This window comes from Podarcis bocagei (genome assembly GCF_964188305.1).
Source record: "Podarcis bocagei genome assembly, chromosome: 14".
Lineage (NCBI taxonomy): Eukaryota > Metazoa > Chordata > Lepidosauria > Squamata > Lacertidae > Podarcis > Podarcis bocagei.
Genome location: NC_138139.1, coordinates 37,867,135 through 37,886,888, shown reverse-complemented (window position 1 = coordinate 37,886,888; position 19,754 = coordinate 37,867,135). Strand labels below are relative to the sequence as shown.

The 19,754-nt window shown below is 44.2% G+C and overlaps 1 protein-coding gene across 3 annotated transcripts in view; it reads right to left on the bottom strand.

The window, feature by feature from the left end:
- The window catches only part of CAPN15 (calpain 15), a 95,496-nt gene that overhangs the window by 34,442 nt on the left and 41,300 nt on the right, over positions 1-19,754 (bottom strand). Inside the window, exon 1 of one of the 3 annotated variants that reach the window (XM_081169841.1) lies at positions 617-763. The exons of the other annotated variants lie outside the window; for them this stretch is intronic. The gene's annotated coding sequence lies outside the window, so the exon portion shown is untranslated. Of the gene's footprint in view, positions 1-616; positions 764-19,754 lie in introns of those variants that run through there. 3 annotated transcript variants of the gene reach the window in all.

Here is a 19,754-nt window from a genome sequence, read left to right as displayed (position 1 = left end):
AATGGAAATTTCAGCCTTGCTTTGCCTTCAACAAACAACTAAGTCCTGCAGAATTTGTATTCCTCAGGCTTCTCCCCACTTCACAACTGTAATCGGGATCCATATTACCTGGCTATATTTAGAGTCTTTGACCAAGGCTGTTGCCTGTCCTACAACCTTGCTGTTAGTTCTTTTGTCTGGACTGCCTTTTTGCTTTCCATGTAATCAGTCAACCACAATTTAACTCGCCAGTGGCAAGTGCTTCTTCCCTTTGGCAAGAAGCAATCCTACCCAAATTAGCAAACTATTTTTAGTAGAATGAGGTGAGTTTCTGATTGTAGTTTAGCGCTACACAACTTGCTGATTCAGACATTGCAGCAAACTATAGTTTATGCTAATGGGGAGGAACACAAAAGTGCACTGAAGGGAGGAGCACAAAAGGATTGCTAGTAGCTTAGGGGACAAAGCTTCTTCATCCTTGCCCATGGCTACTAGGAGCAGAATTATGTAAAATAATAAATGCCAATTCCTTGACCTACATAATTCACATATTGCACAATCCAGTTTCTCCTGGTGCAGACTTTTGATATTTGTTGCTAAGCCCATTTTGCCTTCTCTCCCGCTGTGCCCACATTACCTCTCAGCTCGCTAGCTCTGGTCAGCCTGCGATGGATCACTAAGCTCTGCGCAGCCCCTTGACCATAGCCCTTCATGGTGTGTCTGTTAGGCAGAAGTTACAGGGCCAGCAGCTGAGTTTCTTTTGTGGACTTGTCATTTTGCACAGTAGCTCAGCTAGGCTACCAGGAGGAGGCTACATTGTGATGTCACCAGTATCCCTGCACTGCATTTAAGCCAACACAGGCTACTTGCTCTTCTTCCTAGTGTTCAGTTTAACTCAGGAGGACACCAAAGTTGAACTGCCTTTAGGGATCCGATCTCACACTTGGAGGCACCAAATCTCATGAAAGAGGTAAAAAGTGAAATCTCTCAAAACTAAAGCTCTCTCCTTGTCCTCATGGCATACTAGGGTTGCCAAGTCTCAAGAGTTTTAGCTTTCCGCAGGGTCACAGGAGCAGAAGGGACAGCAAGCCAGGCAAGAACTTTAGCGACACCATCAGAGTGCCTGGCTGATGAGGCTACTTAGGGGGAAGTGCATGGAAACACAGATCAGGGCCTGACTGAGAGCCAGGAAGGGGTGGAGCCTTCACTTCTATGTAAGTTCCCAGACTAAGCTGTTGTGGTCTATGAGAGGGAAGAGGGTGAATGTCAACACACCACACACTTTCAGTCCTCCATACCATGCTTTGGAGAATTTCTAACATGCTGCCTGAACTGAGTAAACAAGTTCAGGAGACTCACATCTCTGACATGCATTTATATGCTTATTCCAAAGCCCTTTTTCTCTCTGGCATCATCCCAAATCTTGTCACTGAACTACTGTGCAGGAGAAGAACCTAGGAGATCCCTCAGCCCCAAGCTGTGGTTTAATCTCTCACTCTCGCACATCCAGAAACATTTCCCATCAATTATCCAATATCAAAGAACAGATAACAAGCAGAAAAGGGAGCCCAATGTAGGCCATGCCTGTAAGACACGAAAAACACTTGGCAAGACAGATCAAGGAGCAAAAGCCACATGCTACAGTGAAGGGTGAAAAACTGCCGAGATACACCTGCTGGCCAGAGTGGAGAGGAAATGTGGGAAAGTTCAACAGAAGAATTTATAGTCATGGAGTATAAAAGACAAATTCAACAGTGCAACTCCAGCAAAGAAAAATCCTTTCAAATGAGCTCAAATAGGGGATGAAATCACAAGGGTGCCCTTTACATCCTCAACCCTTGCTTAAGTGCCTTCCTGACTTTTATGACAGTAGAGGCTGAGTTATGGAGTGATCACTGGCACAGGGGGAAAGCATGTTTATGTTCAAAATTGCCCCTCTAAATGGCAACTGTTTGTGAATGAGATGGAACACGAAGATGGTATCAAAAACAGAGTTCCATATGGTGGTATCAGCCTTTTGCCAAGGATGCAATATCTTTTTACCAGTTAATTAAAAGCTGTATTTTTCATGCAATTTTCAGTTGACAACCAACATTCAGATTGTTCTTTCACAGCTTTCCGAGGCTAGTTTCTTTAAAGCCTAATGCTGCAGCAAGAGCCCACCAGCTTGGTCTCTCAAGCATAGAATCATAGAGTTGGAAAGACCCCTGAGGATCATCTAGTCCAACCCCTGCAATGCAGCTGACCCGTATGGGGATCAAACCTGCAACCCTGGCTTTATCAGCATGACGCTCTAACCAACTGAGTTATCTCTGATCCAAGTCCATACTTTAAAGCTGTCTCTTGTTACCATTGCCTCACCCTTGTTTTCACCCATGCTTTCCTATCCAGAAAGGTCTCCCAGCAATTCCTGGGGTGCTCATCATGCCCTTAACTTTTGAGTCCCCACCTCCCCACAAAATGATAAATTTGAATAAGATGTTTGATCTTTGCTTACCTGCCCCAAGCTTTTGGGATGGCAGGGATTGATAAAAAGAGTGTTTATCATCCACACAGTGCATTTAAAGTGTTCAAAGTGCTTCACATTTGCTATCTCACTCATCCTTACAACAAACTGTAGAGAACATGCTTGCCATGCAAAGGGGCCACTGATTCAGTCCCTGACATCTCCAGATAACATTGGGAAAGATCCCTCTGTGAGGCCATGGAAAACTGCTGCCAGCCAATAGGCCTGGGCGATATATCAATATATTGCCCAGGACTGGTATGAGGGGCAGACCACAATGGTGGTTTCACTCAGCGGTATATAGCTACTGAAACTGCCACCGCTCCTGAGTCCCTCCAGCACCCAGCACAGCAACGGAGAAACAAGTTGCAGCCAGCAGCTGGATGCAGAGCAACTCAGAGCCACAGCAATATACAGTGGTACCTCTGGTTACGTACTTAATTCGTTCCGGGGGTCCGTTCTTAACCTGAAACTGTTCTTAACCTGAAGCACCACTTTCGCTAATGGGGCCTCCCGCTGCCGCCGCACGATTTCTGTTCTCATCCTGAAGCAAAGTTCTTAACCCGAGGTACTATTTCTGGGTTAGCGGAGTCTGTAACCTGAAGCGTATTTAACCTGAAGCGTATGTAACCCGAGGTATCACTGTACCGCTGAGTGTAACCACCATTGCAGTCTGCCCTTCAGGCCAGCATAGAGTGAGAATCAAGCTGCATTGGCCAGGGCAGGCACAATTTGTTCCTTCCTCCTCTTATTTCAACTGCTTGGCTGAGGAGCGTGTGGCTGCCCTCGCCTCAGCCAAGCAGTTTTACAGAGCCTCCAACTCTCTGCTTGCCATGGCACGCGAGCAGGAGAAGGATCTGGGCTCCCACAGCTGGGGAGCAGGAGGCTTTGCTAGGTATCCCAACAGTCTGACTTGGTATAAGACAGCTTCCTATGTATCAACATCCTCATTTTGCAGATGGGAGTGTGCAAGAGAACAGCACCTTGCCTAAGGCCTTCTAGTGAATCTGTGATCACTAAGCTCTGCACAACCCCCTGACCATATGGAGGGGGTGATGACAGAGGCTAGATCTGAACCTTCCAGGTTCACTGCTCATACCTGCATCCACCATGCTCGAGGAGTTCTCAGCAATAAACTGAATGAATAAGTATATAAAGAAATCTGCAACGGTGCATGGTCTGCTATGCATGCGCAGTGAAGCTTCTGCTTCTCCGCAACCCTCACTGGCATCTGGCAGGGTCCAAAGTGGTCTTCAGCACATGCGCAATACACGGCTGTGATCTTTGCTGGGAGACTGCCCAGCTTCATGCTGTCAGCAGCCTGCTGGGCCATCCTAACCAGAACATCTGCTGTTGTTTATACCATCAAAATTAGTGGACTGCCTACTGGTACCTGTTCATCTTTAGATCAAGTTTAGGAGAGAACAAATCCCGGTCCAAAAGGGCAGGAAGTAAACAGTTTGCAAGCAGGGACCTAAAGTACAAGGATTTGTCTCCCACCGCATTCACGTAACATGACAAGGTTTCTGGATCGCAACACCCCAGTGCTTTAGTGATGACAGAAAATCAGTGTGCTATGCTGAAAAGAGTGGGCAAGTGGTAGCCTATGCCACTAACAAGCACTGTCATTTTAGAGATCACAGCATGAAAGGTGAGTTCTGAAGAGGAGCTTGATTACTGTTGCCCTGGTGCAAAGTAAAAACTGGTGAAAGACCAAACAACTGAGCAGATTTACAAAATACTGCACAAAATGCCTACTTTTAAGCAAAGACAAAGCGATTCAGAGCCAAGGATGACAGCTTTGCAGAGTTGCCATTGAAGTCTTTGAAGCATTTCAGCAAGTGCCCACCTTGACTTATTTGCTGCCAACTTGCTGCACAAAGTGAGTCACCCTGGCTGCAGCCTGGGGTGGGCAGAGAATGAGATGGGGAGAAGCACTGCTGGAAATGCTATTCCAAATCACAGATGCATCCTGCATCAGTGGGAAAAGCTATTGCTCAGAAGTAAAGCTCCTGCTTTGCATTCAGAAGGTCCGTGGTTCTATCCCTGGCATCTCCAATGAAAATGATCTTGGGTATCTGGGCTGGGAAAGGCCTAAGACCTGACGGAGAGCTGCCAGCCAGAAGAGTCTCATAAGTTTCATAGTAACAAGGCCCCAAGTTCAACTCAGTTCTCATTTTAGGCGGAAATTTTGCTTCTGTTCTCAGTTCCCTCACTACAGCTATATGGAGAGCTTCAGCCTCTGCTGGCCCTAAAGTTGACAGATCTATACATTCCTGGCAGCTCCTGACACCAGCAGAAGCAGAATAAAATAGCAAAAATCCCAAATTATGCCAAATAAGAAATTGTGCTTATTTGGTAAATTAGCGTAATATATCAAAGTACAGTAAAAGAATTTAAATTTTCTGGGTGCATAAGGTGAGCAAGGCATAGAAAAAGATGGGATGGGAAGAATTCACACATAATGCACAAATAGAACATGAAGAAAGCAAACCTAAGGGATTCCCTAGCATTAACCTCATTCCTTGCTTCAATGACAATCAAAATACTGTCCATAATTTAAGAGCATTTTTTTTAATCTGCTCAATTCTAGAGACAGAAATTCACAGCCCCTGTCTGCCTTTGAGGCACATTAAAAAAAAGAAAGGCACATACAGTAACTGAGGGAATAGAACAGCATCAGATGATCTTCAATAACAGAATCCTGCTGGGCACAGCTACCCTACAGGCCATCACAAAGCTTTATCACACCCAAGGCAGAGGAAATGCTAATTAACTTCTCACTTTTTACTTGATTCCGTATGGGCTTAACTTTAAAAGGAGGGCCACCCACCTGCTTCCATTTGCCGATTTTCTATCTCTGTCTGGCACGCCAGCTCTAGACAAGTATAAGCTCTCACAAGCTCACAGGTTCAGAACAAGCAAGGTTTTTAAACAGTGGTTTAAGAACCTGGTTTGTTCCAGCCCTGGTAACCAGTTTCCTTGTTATTGCCACAGGAAACTGTGGTCAATTAATCCAGGAAGTGTTGAATTGCATTGCTCTTGGGGGGGGGGAGAGAAGGGGCGGTGTGAGGACACAGCATGTGGGGACAAGGCTCGTGCCTATTTTGTCTAAGTTGAGAAATGTATGCCCAAACCAGTTTGGAGAAGTCTTCCACTTCTGGGCAGAGGAGAATAGGCTCTCAACAATACAGCAGGTTATGAGGTACAGTACTCCTTAGATCAGAGTTGCTTGTTACTCCAGGCAAGAGGCAGTCTCTACAGCTTTATTTGTACTGAGAGACTCCCTTTGCCTCTGCCTTGCTCTTTCCTGTACTGGGCAGGAGGCAGGCTGACAGCTATTTGAATGGTACACAGAAGACACCCCCCACTAGAGCATGTGTGTCACTAGGCATAGATAAAAAGGCTTATTACATAGGACTTGAGCTGCTTAGGTTTTAATAGAAACAACAGGGCAATACCATTATAAGAACCAATGAAAAGGTTGCAATGTACTTCACAAGCTTTCATATTCTTTAAAACTATTCAGTTGGGCTGGATAGTAAGCAAAAACAAGTTAAAACCTCAAGCATTGCCTAACCTAGCTAATGCAATACCTCCATCATTCCATTTAAAAATTATTACAAACTACCTTTTCAGACAGCCCACAATATATTTTACTTTCTCCCCCATGCTTTTTGTTTCCAGCATAACATCCAGCCTGATGAATTCTGTGGAACTTGAAAGTTTTCTCACATTTGCTCCATGCAGATATTAATCTAGAGTCACTTTTGGATTATTATTTCTTTTAATGGGACAGGAGGGCTACTTGCAAAATGTTATTTTATAGTTCAGTTTTCATTATGGCTACCTGCAAGGGTTATTTTATCAGCAGTAGAAACACAGTCCAAAAAAATACAAATCAATGCAACCCTTTAAAAATGCCATCAACTGAATGTATCTCAGAACTTTTTGAGTGCATTATTCGCACTGCCTAGGGAGGCTCTGGCATTGCATTTCTCAAACAGCTGTCCTTTGATGCAGCACAGCAAATCTCTTCTTGAAACAGAAGAGAGATTCAAGAGTGATTTTGTGATAGGGCGCTCAAGTCTGCTGTTCAAAGAAAGTGAAAGTTCAGATTCCACAATAGCTGCTTAGATCCTGGCCTTAGATAGCATATTGGCTTCTTCTCTTTGCTACAGCAAACAAAAATGCCCTCTCTAACGCCACAGTACACAATAAGATTTGGTCCCTTGCTATATCCTACACCATTTGTCAGAGGACATCACCAGAACCAGAGCACCATCAGTCTTCCAACGACAAGCATGAATTGTGTGTCAGGGGAGAGAATAACTGAAACAGCTGTCTGGTTTTCTAGACTCTGGAAAAGCTCAGAGGGGAGTTGACTATTTGGAGTGTTCTCCATTAACCTCACAATCTCCCCTTTCCCACCTCCTCCCTTTCCCCCTCCTGCTCCTGAAAGTATCTTAGGGCAAATGCAAGCACATGCAAAATTAGCTGCTTCAACAGCAGGAGTGCAGAGTGCAGCCTGTTGCCATGCTTAAAACCAGCTGACAGCCTCTGCCTTGCCTGTGGGAGGGAGGTGGGATGAAGGGACATGCAGCTGTTACAGACACTGCAGAAATGAAAGATCATTCCTCCACCCACCAGGCAGTGGGAAAGTTATTCTCTACGGCAAATGGCTAAATCTGACGGCAATTGCATCCCTCTCTAGGGGGAAAAATTGCTAAGGCTAGTTTAGCGCTAGCTGTAACAGGCAACTTGCAAAGGAGTGGGCCACTATTTCTCGGCAGGCAAGAAGGAAACCAAACCTATTTTAATGATTCTCTCCTTTCAGTTACTTCACAGAGCTATTTAGTAAATGTCTGCACTCCAAAGGGACAATTTGGAAGATCAAGCCACAGTTGGCACTGGGATCTGAGACGAGAGAGAAGGCAAATGAGGTTGTTCCTAGGAAGCATTTACTGCCCAAGGATCAACATGTAGGAAACCGGATTCTGCCATTCAAAGGTTTCAGGCCCACAGTGTATAACTATATGGGGATTTTAAAACTGTCTACCCCATTTTTCTAGCATACAGGGTCCTCACCTAACTTCATAAGGCAGGCAGATTTGAGCAGAAGGCAAGTCCTTATGGGAGATCCATGTAACATGTATAGCCTTCAAAGAGGTGAGCAGGGAACAATGTGCAACGCCCTGAAACATGCAGTATCCTCTCTCCAGTTACTGCATTATATACTTACACTGAACATGAGATAGCATGTGAATAATCCTGAATATAAAGGCAGGGAAGAGGAGAGGGCTCATATATTCCTTACCTAACTGAACTTTGACACTTTTTTAATAAAAAAAATAAAGTACACTGCATGTTTGTTAAATTATATTATCACTTTGGTCCTAAGATTGTCAAAAGCTCATATTTAAGATCCCAGACTCACATGTATAAAGACATTAGGCCAAGATAAGAAACCTGTGGCCCTTCAAATAACAATTCCCATCATCTGTGACCACTGGCCATGCTGGCTGGGGCTGATGACAGCTGTAGTCTGCAATATCTGAGAGACTACAAGCTCCCCATTCCTGCCCTGGATTCATATTTCAGATACCGTCAGATTCATATTTTAGACTTCAGACTCAGATTATATTCCTGAACCTTAGAACTAAAAAGCTGTGAAAGCTAAACAAGAACAAAGAACAAAGTATGGCTTGATATGGCTTGACCTTGCACACTGGGAAGCTTCAGTGCAACAACAAAGTTTGTTTAGGTTAAGGACTCTGGCACCTGCTGATAAGACAACTGAAGTACAGGACTTGGATACTAATGAGAAGGATGGCCTTGACAAAGAGTCCCATGAATGGCACCTGCATCAATAATAAGGGAGAGAAGGTCCTAATTTGACAGTGCCACATCTGAAGAACCAACAACAATGACACAAGCCTGATACAACTCACCTCGTGTTCTAAGAACGACAAGAAGGGTGGCACAGGTGACCAGAAGTCCAAAAAAGATGTACCCATAAAGAACCTAGCAACAAAATAACAGAGCCAGATGCTGGACATGTCAGAGCAGCCTCAAAGGAACCAGGTTAAACATCCCCAAAGCAAAATATGAAAGTAAAGAGGGCATATGGAAATCTCACCACTGTTTAGTGAATGGTCGGTCTCACCCACCAGAGTATTATGTTTAGAGAACTCCAATTCAATTACCCCTTTAAGTGTTAATATAAAAAAATTCCTTCCAGTAGCACCTTAAAGACCAACTAAGTTAGTTCTTGGAAGAACTAACTTAGTTGGTCTTTAAGGTGCTACTGGAAGGAATTTTTTTATTTTGACTATGGCAGACCAACACGGCTACCTATCTGTAACTGGGCCCTTTAAGTGTTGTAAGGGTTTAAGTGTTAAGTTCAGGCTTTTAGTTTCTGATGCCAAGGACTTTTTCTTAAAGGACATATTACTATGCTTGTTTACCTCATATACATACAGTGGTACCTCGGGTTACAGACGCTTCAGGTTACACACTCTGCTAACCCAGAAATAGTACCTCTGATTAAGAACTTTGCTTTCGGATGAGAACAGAAATTGCACGGTGGCGGCGTGGTGGCAGCAGGAGGCCCCATTAGCTAAAGTGGTACCTCAGGTTAAGAATAGTTTTAGGTTAAGAACGGACCTCCGGAATGAATTAAGTTCTTAACCCGAGGTACCGCTGTATTTAATAATTTAACTGCCAGATTTAACCTCCCAGAGAAGCTTAATGATGCTTTAACCTTGGTTTAAAATAAAACAAAAAACAAGCAATGTGCAGAGAAGTGGATTTAGCATGTTGAGTCTTCGGCATTTAGAATCAAGAGGCATACAGGAAGGCGCTGAGGGGAAGTCAGGTCATTTAACCACCAACTATGTCAGCAGCACAACTAGTTACTTTGCTCACCGCTTCTGTAGTGCAAGCTTTCTTAACAGCATGTCTTTTGTTTTAGCTCAAGTTTCTTTTACATTTCATCTCACTGCTACCAAATCATTCAAAGAAATAATGCAAAGCAATTAATCCCATACTAGTTGCAGATCTGTACCGTTTGTCATTAAAAGTATGAGTTCCTGTAGCCACCATGCAAACTATTGCCTTTTCTATGCCTTTTAAAATGTGATTTGTTAGACTGAGTCTGGCGTGATGTTTTTGTCCCTCTTTGGACCTGGGCTTTGCTACCCTCTGGGGCATTTCAGACCCAAATGAAGTCCAGATTCTGTAAGTTATAATTGGGGTGATCACAATTTCCGCACCTTGAATCAAGACAAGACAATTTATGTGCTGCTGGCTAATATGAATGTGAACCAGGCTTCTAACACTGCCCACTGTAAACACACACACACACGTGCATCTAAATATTTTTGGAAAATTCTGAAAAAAGGCTGAAGGCCAATTGTAAGAGCATTTTAATTTCTCATGCTAATTTTAGAAGCTCATCCCAACAGAAAGTATCCAACTGAACAGTTTCTATTTCTTTTCTTTTTTATTAAGCTATGCAACACATATTGGTAAAAAACACCTCTTCCCTATCTCCTTGCCAAGCTTCTTGTGGTTCTTTTCTCTCTGCCTTTGTACGGTATGATACAATGCTCAGGGGCAGCAGCAATGGCAAAGGGTAATATCTCCTGGGTCCAGCAGCATCTCATTGGCTCTTCTTGATGAGATAAGAGAACAATGTTGGCCAAAACAGATTTCACTGCTGATGCCAAAATTTGCACATTTTCAATGATTGACTGAGCTTCTCCAGGGCCAACTCTTCTGATACCAGGGGGGAGTCTCCTGGGAAAGAGTCATGGCTCAGTGGTGCAACATCTGCCATATCCGCAGAAGGTCCGAATTTCAATCTCCTGCATCTCCAGGCAGGGCTGAGAGAAGCCCCTGGGTCAGAAACTCTGGAGAGCTGCTGCCATTTTGTGTAGACAGCACTGAGCTAGATGGACCAATGCTCGGACTCAGTATATGGTAGCTTCCTAGGTTCATATCCTGTGTTCCTAGCATGAGCACAGAGGCATCAGAGACCTTCACACACTTCAGAACAGCTCCAGGTAGAAGAGCAGAAGTATGAAATCCATAATTCACAAAGAATGCTTTAAATTTGCTCCCCCACTGCCCCCCCAACTCCTCTGATAGCTCATTTTTCCACAGGCAGTGAAGTTTCCTAGCCTCCTTAGCAGCCTCTCTCTTATTTATTTATTTTTTAAGCAACCCTGACATATGGTTTATTAGTGCAATTAAGGGAAGAGAGTTCTCAAAGAGCAGAACACTGAACTGCTTCAGTGCCTCCATGTGTTCAATGGGCTAGAATCAACCTCCAAGCATATTTTAGCACTGCGGACAGTGGCTTTGAGCCAAGGGGCTTTGATTTGCAAATGTCCCACTGGAAGTTTTGGATATATTCCAACCTTCCCTATGAAAACTCAAGCCACAATAAGCTAGCCAGCTTCTTGCAGCACCCAAAGTTTGAAAGCAATAGTAGCACAATACTTTTATGCCAACCAAATAGCTTGCCCTTCCCCTGCACAGAATCAGACCACTGATCCATTTAGCTCAGTACTGTCCACACTGACTGACAAGCTGTTTGGGACCAGGGCCTTTCCTAGACATAGAAACAGTTAAGAGTGGCAGCTTGAAAGCTCATCGGAGCTTCTATACAGGCACAAAGTGGAGCCATTCCAAATCTCAGCATCTGTGTAGTGAAAATCCAACCTGTTTTGCAGCAAAAGCTAGTGCGGAAAACCAGTTCAATTTAAGACAGGAAGTACAAATAAGGACTTGAGCGATGTGTCACTCTAGGTTTTCCAGTTTCAGACCAAATGCAATTACACTTCAGGAACTCCTATATTTCTGATTAATATGGCAAAAAGCAGCTAATTATCTTTGCTCTGCCCCACTTCAACACCTAGGGGCAATTAGTCACTAAGGGAGAGATAGGATAGCCTGAGATAAACAGCAGATGGAGAAAAGCAATCAATGGCTCTATGGTCCTCTTTACTTGCATCTGGGATAACACAGAATCCTCAGCTTTCAGAGCCTGGCTTACATGTGGCTACTTTCCACATGAAGAGTATGACATATAAACCAGGCTCAAATGTGCATATGAAGAAGGCTTCTGGGAAAAGAGTCTAGAATTCTGGGTGAAATGGAGCTAGTTCAGGCAAGACCTTTCCCAAGCTGAAGCACCCACAAAACAGGCAGCCGGTACAGATCTCTGGTTCCCTGAAGAATCTAGTTATCCATTTGCCAAACCTAGAGTGGTAAGCCCTGGCTTGTAAAGGATGAAGGGTTTTTTTGCCAGCGACTGGCTGCCTAGATTGTTATTCAGCTGGGGTCTACACTGCAATCTGTAGCACTAGTAAATAAAGTCAAGAGGAAGAGCAGAGGGGGAAATGGGTCAGCAGAGCTGTCTGCTTGGATCACTCACACCTCCGCTACATACATCTCAAGAGTACAGCCAACCGCTGCACTTCAGCCTCCAAAGCTCAGCACGCACTTGTCTCTCACTTTGGAAGCTGCCTTGCCTCTGCCATGGCAAAGAGGCTGGGCATATTCATGTCTGGGGAGTGTCATGACCAGGGCACACAGAGGAGGAGGAATCAGCAGGCCAGCAGCAGAAGCCACGGTGGTGCTGAACCCAGACTCTGGCTCCAACACCAGCCTGAGCCAGTGTCTGTCAGCCAGGAGCTACTTGAACTAGAGGCCCCTGAACTAAGATCACTCCCCCCCCCCCCACCCATGGCTCATTCCAAGCCAGCACTATGATCATCAATTTATGATCTACAGGCATCAATATCATGACAGAGTGAAAGCTGTATGTGGCAGATAGGCCCACCCACCCAAGATCACACAGTTTTGCCAGTGGCTTTTAAAATGCAGAGTAACTACAACAATCACAACCCTCTGATTTTCCCACCGATAATGAGAAATGTCCATTCAAATCTACATTACAAATGGTTGTGGAATGAAGGGGGAGGAGTTAAAGGAATATATATTTTTATTATTTATTACATTTATATCCTGCCTTTCTTCTAAAGAGCTTAAGGTAGTCTCCCATTCTCCCCCATCCCCGGTTGCTCCCTAAGTCCCATAACTGACTGGGGATTTGAACCAAGGCCTCCCCACTCTAGTCTAACCACTACATTGCATTTGCTGTCTTTCATGTTAACCATCCTGACTGAGGAAGAGATGTGCATATTGGATCACGGGAGTAATCTGTTTAAAATACTCTCAAATACACAACACGTGAACAGAAAGTTGTAACACCATTTCCACCCACCGTGCTACTTCTGTTCAGATTTGTGAACACCCATCATGAACTGTTGTCCTAACAGGTAAGTGATAGGTTTACACACTTTGATTGACTCTGGAGCAAATCAACAGCCAGGATGTTCCAGGAAAGTCCTGCAATAGGGGCCTTTTTAGACTAGTGGGGACATTTTGAATTTTGAGAGTGTGCTAGGGGCACCAGTCACAGGATGGCTGCCATGAAAGGGGCATAGCATAACACAAAATAATTGTCCTGGGAAGTGTAGGAGAACACAAAATTAAGAGAGGCAACCACCCCTGACAATCTTACCATGGGAAGTCACCTAGGTCCTGTCGGTACTGGTTGTGGAGATAAGACACCAGATCCCTCTCCTATACACACACAAACACAGAGAGGCTGTGGCTGTCTAATAACAGAGTATTCCTCAGTACTAGGAAAACCCCACTGATTTCAAAGAAATTGCTTAGAAGGTATCTGCACATTTTGTCCCATAACATTCTTTTGAAGAGGGCTAAAGAATTACTTTTAATAAGAAAGAAAAGAAAGAAAATGCTCAGAGTCTAGGGCACCTGGATGGCGATCTGTGCCCTACAAGGCTAGTACAATTTTATTCAGAGTGGCACTCTTTATTGCTCTCTTCATGGGGTTTTCTTCTCTCCAGTTTGAACACTATGTAAGGCAAAATTATTTTGTTTACCTTCCTCCTGCCTACCTTCATTTCTTAGAGAGGCTTATGTATAGCCTCTGAGTAGCAGCTTATGCCCTCCCCAGTGCCAGCAAAATGTCCCTTCGCAGCAGCTCCAGGAATAGCACCGTTATCAGATACTTTAAGAGCCAGCACAAGAATGTAAAAAAACACTGCCTAGGTTAAGGGACGCTCAAACTGCGAGCTGAGCAAGGAGAAAAGGAAATTCAGCTCAGAATTGCAAATGCTGCTCTGTCCAAGCTGTGTGGACAGCTTGAGGTGCCCAAACGATGGGCAGGTGAGTCAATTCCCTCCACTGCTCACAAATCTCCAAAAGGTTCTCCCCCAAAATAATGCAGCATTATAGACACAAACCATCCACCTGCTGCCCATTATCCAGACAGCTGGCATTCTACACTGAGAAGTATGATGATTCTGGCAATATAACAGACAAGTAGACCCCCTTTCTTATCAACTCCCTTCACACTTTATATGCCCTTCCTCAGACAGCTGCATCTCTAGCCATCAGCTGGGAGAACTGTTCTGCAGCTGTTTATGAATTCTCCAACAAATGTGCTTTGGAGAATGCCTAGACCACTCACAACTTTCTCTAATTCTTCCCCCACCCCAGCCATTAAGCACATAATTAACCTTTCCCCATGTGCAGAACACAGACAAGGTCAGCAATACAGTAGTGGTAAGGATTATATGCAGGCTACAACTCTGGTTGCAGGCACAGCCTCTTGCAAACAAATCTTTTGTAATCTTGGCACAAGCCAGTACATGTGCTTGGAACAGGGGGCGGGGGAGACCAAGTGATGAGATGCTGTAGGCCTACAGGTCGCAGATGGAGAGCCAACAAAAGACTTAAAGCTTTGCTAGACAGATGGGTGCTGTCATCCACTGTGACCTTGCTACCCTACCATGGAAAGTGCCAGCCTAGGGGTGAACACAGCATACAGGGAAGCAGGAAGGACAAGCATCACAATATCTAGGAACTTAAAAGCCCCCCTACCCCGAGATACCTTAGTCTATGCTGCTACTTTAAAATAGGCTATCCTATAGCTATGCCATTCTTGACTTGATATTTGCCCATCCACACTTTCAAAACTTCAGCATAAACAAAATCCATAAATCCTTAAGAACAGCCTTCTCCTACATGAAGCTGTCTATCAATTAAAACCTTAATTTGAGGTCCTTCTCCAGGTACCTCCCTCAAAAGGTGCAAGAGCAGCAGAGAGGGCTTTTTCTGCTATGGCATCCCAGTTGTAGAATTCCCTCCCTAGGAAATTTCTCCTAGTACTGACATTGCCATCATTCAGACACCAGGATAGGTCCATCCAGTTTGCCCATGTTTTTAATAGCATTTGCAATTCCTGGTTGCTGGTGCTTCTCATTTGCATTTTTATTGCCTGTTTTAATTAATTCTATTTTATTTGTTTTTATTGCTCTTATAAGCCACCTTGAGGGCTTGTTAAAGCTGAAGAGTGGGAAAGAAATCCCTTCAATAACAGAATGAATAAACAGGAGGTTATTTTTATATTTGGAAAGGCTTCCCTAACGTTTAACTTAAAATCTACATGTCTACAGTTTAAATCCAGTGTTGCTATTCTAGTAGATATGGGTAAATAATGGCTCTCTCACATCTTACCTTTTAAAAACAAAATGTGAAAATCAACACGTTTCCCATCTGTATTTTTGTGTGTGTTAAAAGTAGTGTACTTTCCTTGGTATGGGTGACTTTTAGACTGTGCAACTATCTTTGTTTCAAATCCCCGCAACGGGGTGAGCTCCCATTGCTCGGTCCCTGCTCCTGCCAACCTTGCAGTTCGAAAGCACGTCAAGGTGCAAGTAGATAAACAGGTACCGCTCTGGCGGGAAGGTAAACGGCGTTTCCGTGTGCTGCTCTGGTTCGCCAGAAGCGGCTTAGTCATGCTAGCCACATGACCCGGAAGCTGTACGCCAGCTCCCTCGGCCAATAAAGCGAGATGAGTGCCGCAACCCCAGAGCCAGCCACGACTGGACCTAATGGTCAGGGGTCCCTTTACCTTTACTATCTTTGTACCTCTCCTTTGCTTCAAAGCTTCCAATATCCCTATTCAATGCTGGTGCCCCCAAATGTGAAGGTGGTGGGAGCTTTACTCCAAATGAGATCTTACCAGCACCTTACCACTGCAATCCAAGAAACATTATTAATGCAATCTTTTAAAATACAGATATTACCTCTGGCAAGGTATCATGTCATTGATTTACAGTCTTTCAAGCCTGCTCTTCTCACTACTACAGCCCTAAAGTCCATCTGAACAGAACTATGCCTAAGAATGTCAGCAATACAAAATTTTACATTTGTACTCATATTTATTTTATTACTATCCAATAAATCAATAGTAGTGGAGCAGGTTTCTGCAGTTTTTGATAATCTGCTTAAGTACTGTAATATATACTACACTACATCTAGCTGCCAGAGCTAAACAGAGGGGGTCCTTAGTATATGTGTGTGAGAAAGAAAATGCTCTGCTTGTGCAGCAATTCCCAAATGCATTCCCAGAAACTCAAGTTTCAGGGTCGAGGGAATCATTTTGTTTCCCCCATGCAAAGGAGTCCTTGCCTCTTGACAGTCCCAAGGCAAACAGATTTCAAGGCAAGGCAGACATTTGGCTACACAAGAAATGCACCCACTCCCATGAGAAGTAAACCATGACTTCAGTATCAAAAATTATGGCCACACAATGAAAATTAAGGCTAAACTATGCAAATTCTGTGCTAGTTCTTTTGCCCACATTTTTATAAAGCCAAAGAGAGTATATAAATTATGGAGAGCTTGTTATTAAAGTAAAATTGGGCCCTTGGGTATGAAGAGCAGTAAAATGAAGATTATACAAGACAGATTTGATTCACTGTTCCAAGAAGCTCTATATACAGGCCTGTATGTTTCACATGTACTTCACCAGCATACAGATGTGCTTATTCTAAACTCATGATTGGTGTTGATTTTTTAAAATCGTTACCAGGTATGGTGAAGTGGCAGCAGCAGCAGCAGCAGCATAGGAAGCTGCCTCATAGGCAAGTCAGATCACTGGTCCCTCTAGCTTAGTACAGTCTATGCCAACTGACAGTGGCTCTCTAGTGTCTCAGACAAGAGTCTTTCCCAGCTCTACATGAAGATGCCAGGGACTGAACCTGGGATCTTCTGCATTTGCTCTACCAATGAGTTACAGCCCTTCCCCCAGGAGAGGAAAATCGCAACAGGAGCTATGTGGGACGGTGGAACAATTTCCAACCACACAAAACTTCCTCTCCTCCCACACCCAGCCCCCCAATCTGTTCCAGAAGTTTGCATAACCCTCAGAGGAGATTTTTTTGGGGGGCGGGGGAGGCACAAAGAAAGGAGAGAGGGGCGAAGTTATGTTGAGCAAGTGGAAGTGGTTCAGCTCAGGAAATGAATTGTGGGTTGCAACCGAAAAGTTCCTCACTCTGAAGATGGGGCCTTTGACAAGTAAACCCTGCATGTGTTTATATATTTGCTTTTAATATTTGTTATTTTTATTAGAAAAGGCTGGGTGTGTCTGGGTTCTTTGGCAGCAGTCAGATTATGCCTCGTTTTGCATACAGGGAGACCAGTAATGGCTAAACCACCACCCCTTTCACTCAATTTCGAACCAGCTCAGAATTATTTATGAATTTTTCAGATGACTCTTTTGAAAAAGGCCACCTTTCTCTGAGAGTTCTCTCACAGCTCATAACGTTTGCTGCACATTATTGTATTGTCTTATCATTTTCAACCACCCGTCAAAATGACATCAATTCTTTTTGTCAACGTCTTGGGCACTAATCGCAGCTCAGGCAGACCTGTGCAAACAACCCACTTTCAATTTCTGCGCAATTTGCTTAGCTGTTGAATGAAAGATTCTCTCACACTGAACACACGTTTGCACATGCACCTCCTACAAAGCAGCCTGCTCAGACCGAAAGCTGACTGGGCATTTGGAGCATCACATTTTGACATTCAGAGCTGGGGGAAGACTTTGATCTGTAGTGCCTCTAAACATTACAAGCTGAGTACATGACCATTCTGAACCAGATATTCATGGACTTTGCCAACATTATTGTCAAGGGAAACATGGAAAACTATCTTCTTTGACCATAGTTCCACTTAGTGCCAAGGCAGCTCCCTTAAGCCTTATAACAATCAAGTCTTATATGTTCCAGGGCTGCTTTATACCCCTTCATGTCAAAAACATTATTTGCTTCAAATCAATGTACTTTCAGTCCTGACTATCCCCACAGACAAATACAAAAACCAGTTTTTAGTGCAGTTTTGCATCTTGCAGAGAGCTATTAACTGGGGGTGGGGGGGAGCTTCACAAGTCCAACAGAAATTCCCAATCAATGCACAGTGACAAGTTGCATTGCCTATTTTGTTAGCCACAGGTTATGACTGTTTTGCGAGCAGAAGTTGTGTTTGTTTGTACTGAATTATTGCACCTTGCACAATCTGGTGGCAACTAATAAGGAGGTTTAGCTAGTGGGAGCTACAGAGGTCTCAGCATGGCCAGACAGCCGCAGTACTGCAGCTGAGAAGCTGTACCATACATCAATACAGAAGAGCAGCTGCTTCTCTGCTTGGGTTCAGGCAGGTGTTTGGGATCCAGGTAAACTGTCAGCTTGTTCTCTGCTCTGCAAAGACTTCAATAGAGCCCTAAGCGTGGATGCAGAGGCTATCTGGATGTGTGTTATGTTCACTTGGAACACTAAAGGCCTGTGATGCAAATGAAAGAGGCTTATTTTTCCAGAGTAGTTAATAAGGACTTCTCTTTAGTTGCTTGATCCAGTGCCAGCTAAATGAGAAGCATTTATTTTGCTGGCAGAGGGACTGCAACATACAAGTCAGGCACTGAAGCTGGCCTAGTTCTACCAGCTACACGAGTTACATATGGCTGTGTATAGAAAACACAGATGGGATATTGCCAATATTTTAAAAAGGGAGGTTAGCTCCTCTGGGGCACCTCTCCCTAAGGCAATTTTATACTTGAAAGCCAGGGAGCGGGAATTGTAGGGTCTACGCAAAGGAGGAAAAGATGGGGAAATCCCAGACACCCACGGCCAAGAAACATGATGCTGCCCCCCCCCTCACCCAGCCAAATGAGCTGCTGGCGCCTAGGAATGCAAAATACATTTTCTAGCCCACGGGAAACTGATGGAAATTGAATATAAAAATCTAAAGAGGCTAACAGTAAGCAGCGTTATAGTGTCATCATTGCTTGCATTTTTCACTTCCTTCTCTTATTCCCTTCAGAGAGCATGAGGATTCAGAAAGCTTTTGCGAATGAGGAGCTCTCTAATTTGTCTCCACTAACCCCCAGGCCACATTGCATGGAAAGCGCGCCCTCAGGCAAGACTGAAGACGATCTCCATGGAGCCCATCAAGCTCTCTCTAAAAGAAGGCAGGAAGAGCATCGCTGCCTGTGGGTTTGGCTTGACAACAACTTGCTTTCTCTGTTCATCAGGAGCATATGAATTAGCACCAGGGAAGGGGGCATGAGGCTACTTGCCCATTAAAATCTAACTGAAGTTAATCAGAATTCAGATGGTGCCAAGCATCCAATGTAAAAAGGGATGGCTACTATCCCTTATTCTAAAAAAGAGTTTGCTTACACAAAGTAAAGGGGAGACATGCCCTCAAAGCACATAGCAGACACACACTAAGAAAGTACTAAGGGATGGACACCAGGGGATCAAAACATTTTTGTAATCTGGCCAGTCAAATAATCCCGAAGCATTTCTAAAGTGTCACATGGAAGATCCCTTTCCCTCCTCATTTCGCAGCAACAATCACCCATTGCTTCATTCGCTTCCCCATCCCTATCAATCCACTTCTGTGGCCTCCCAAATTGTAGACACTTTCTTTCTTCCTAACCTTCTCACTCTGTAGTCTCAGCAGAGAGATGCTGAGCACCTGAGCCTGTCACAACCTCCCCACTTCCCAGAGCCTTTCATTGCTAGGCCATGCCCAGCATACTAGCCACTGCTGCCTAACGCCCCACTCTGATTAGCCCAAGCAGGAAGGGATGGGGGAATGCTGACAGAGGGCAGCTCACATGCCAAGAGCACTTCTTGGCACATATAGGTAGGGTGGGAATGGATTGTAGTGACCAATCATGCTTACTAGAAGGAAATGAACTCTTGGTACAACAACAGGTATTCGGAAGCATACTGTGTCAAACAGTGTAGGCAGAACAAAGCTATTAGAGTTAGTAGCCACTGTTACCCTTATCCTACATGAATTTATGTAATCCTCT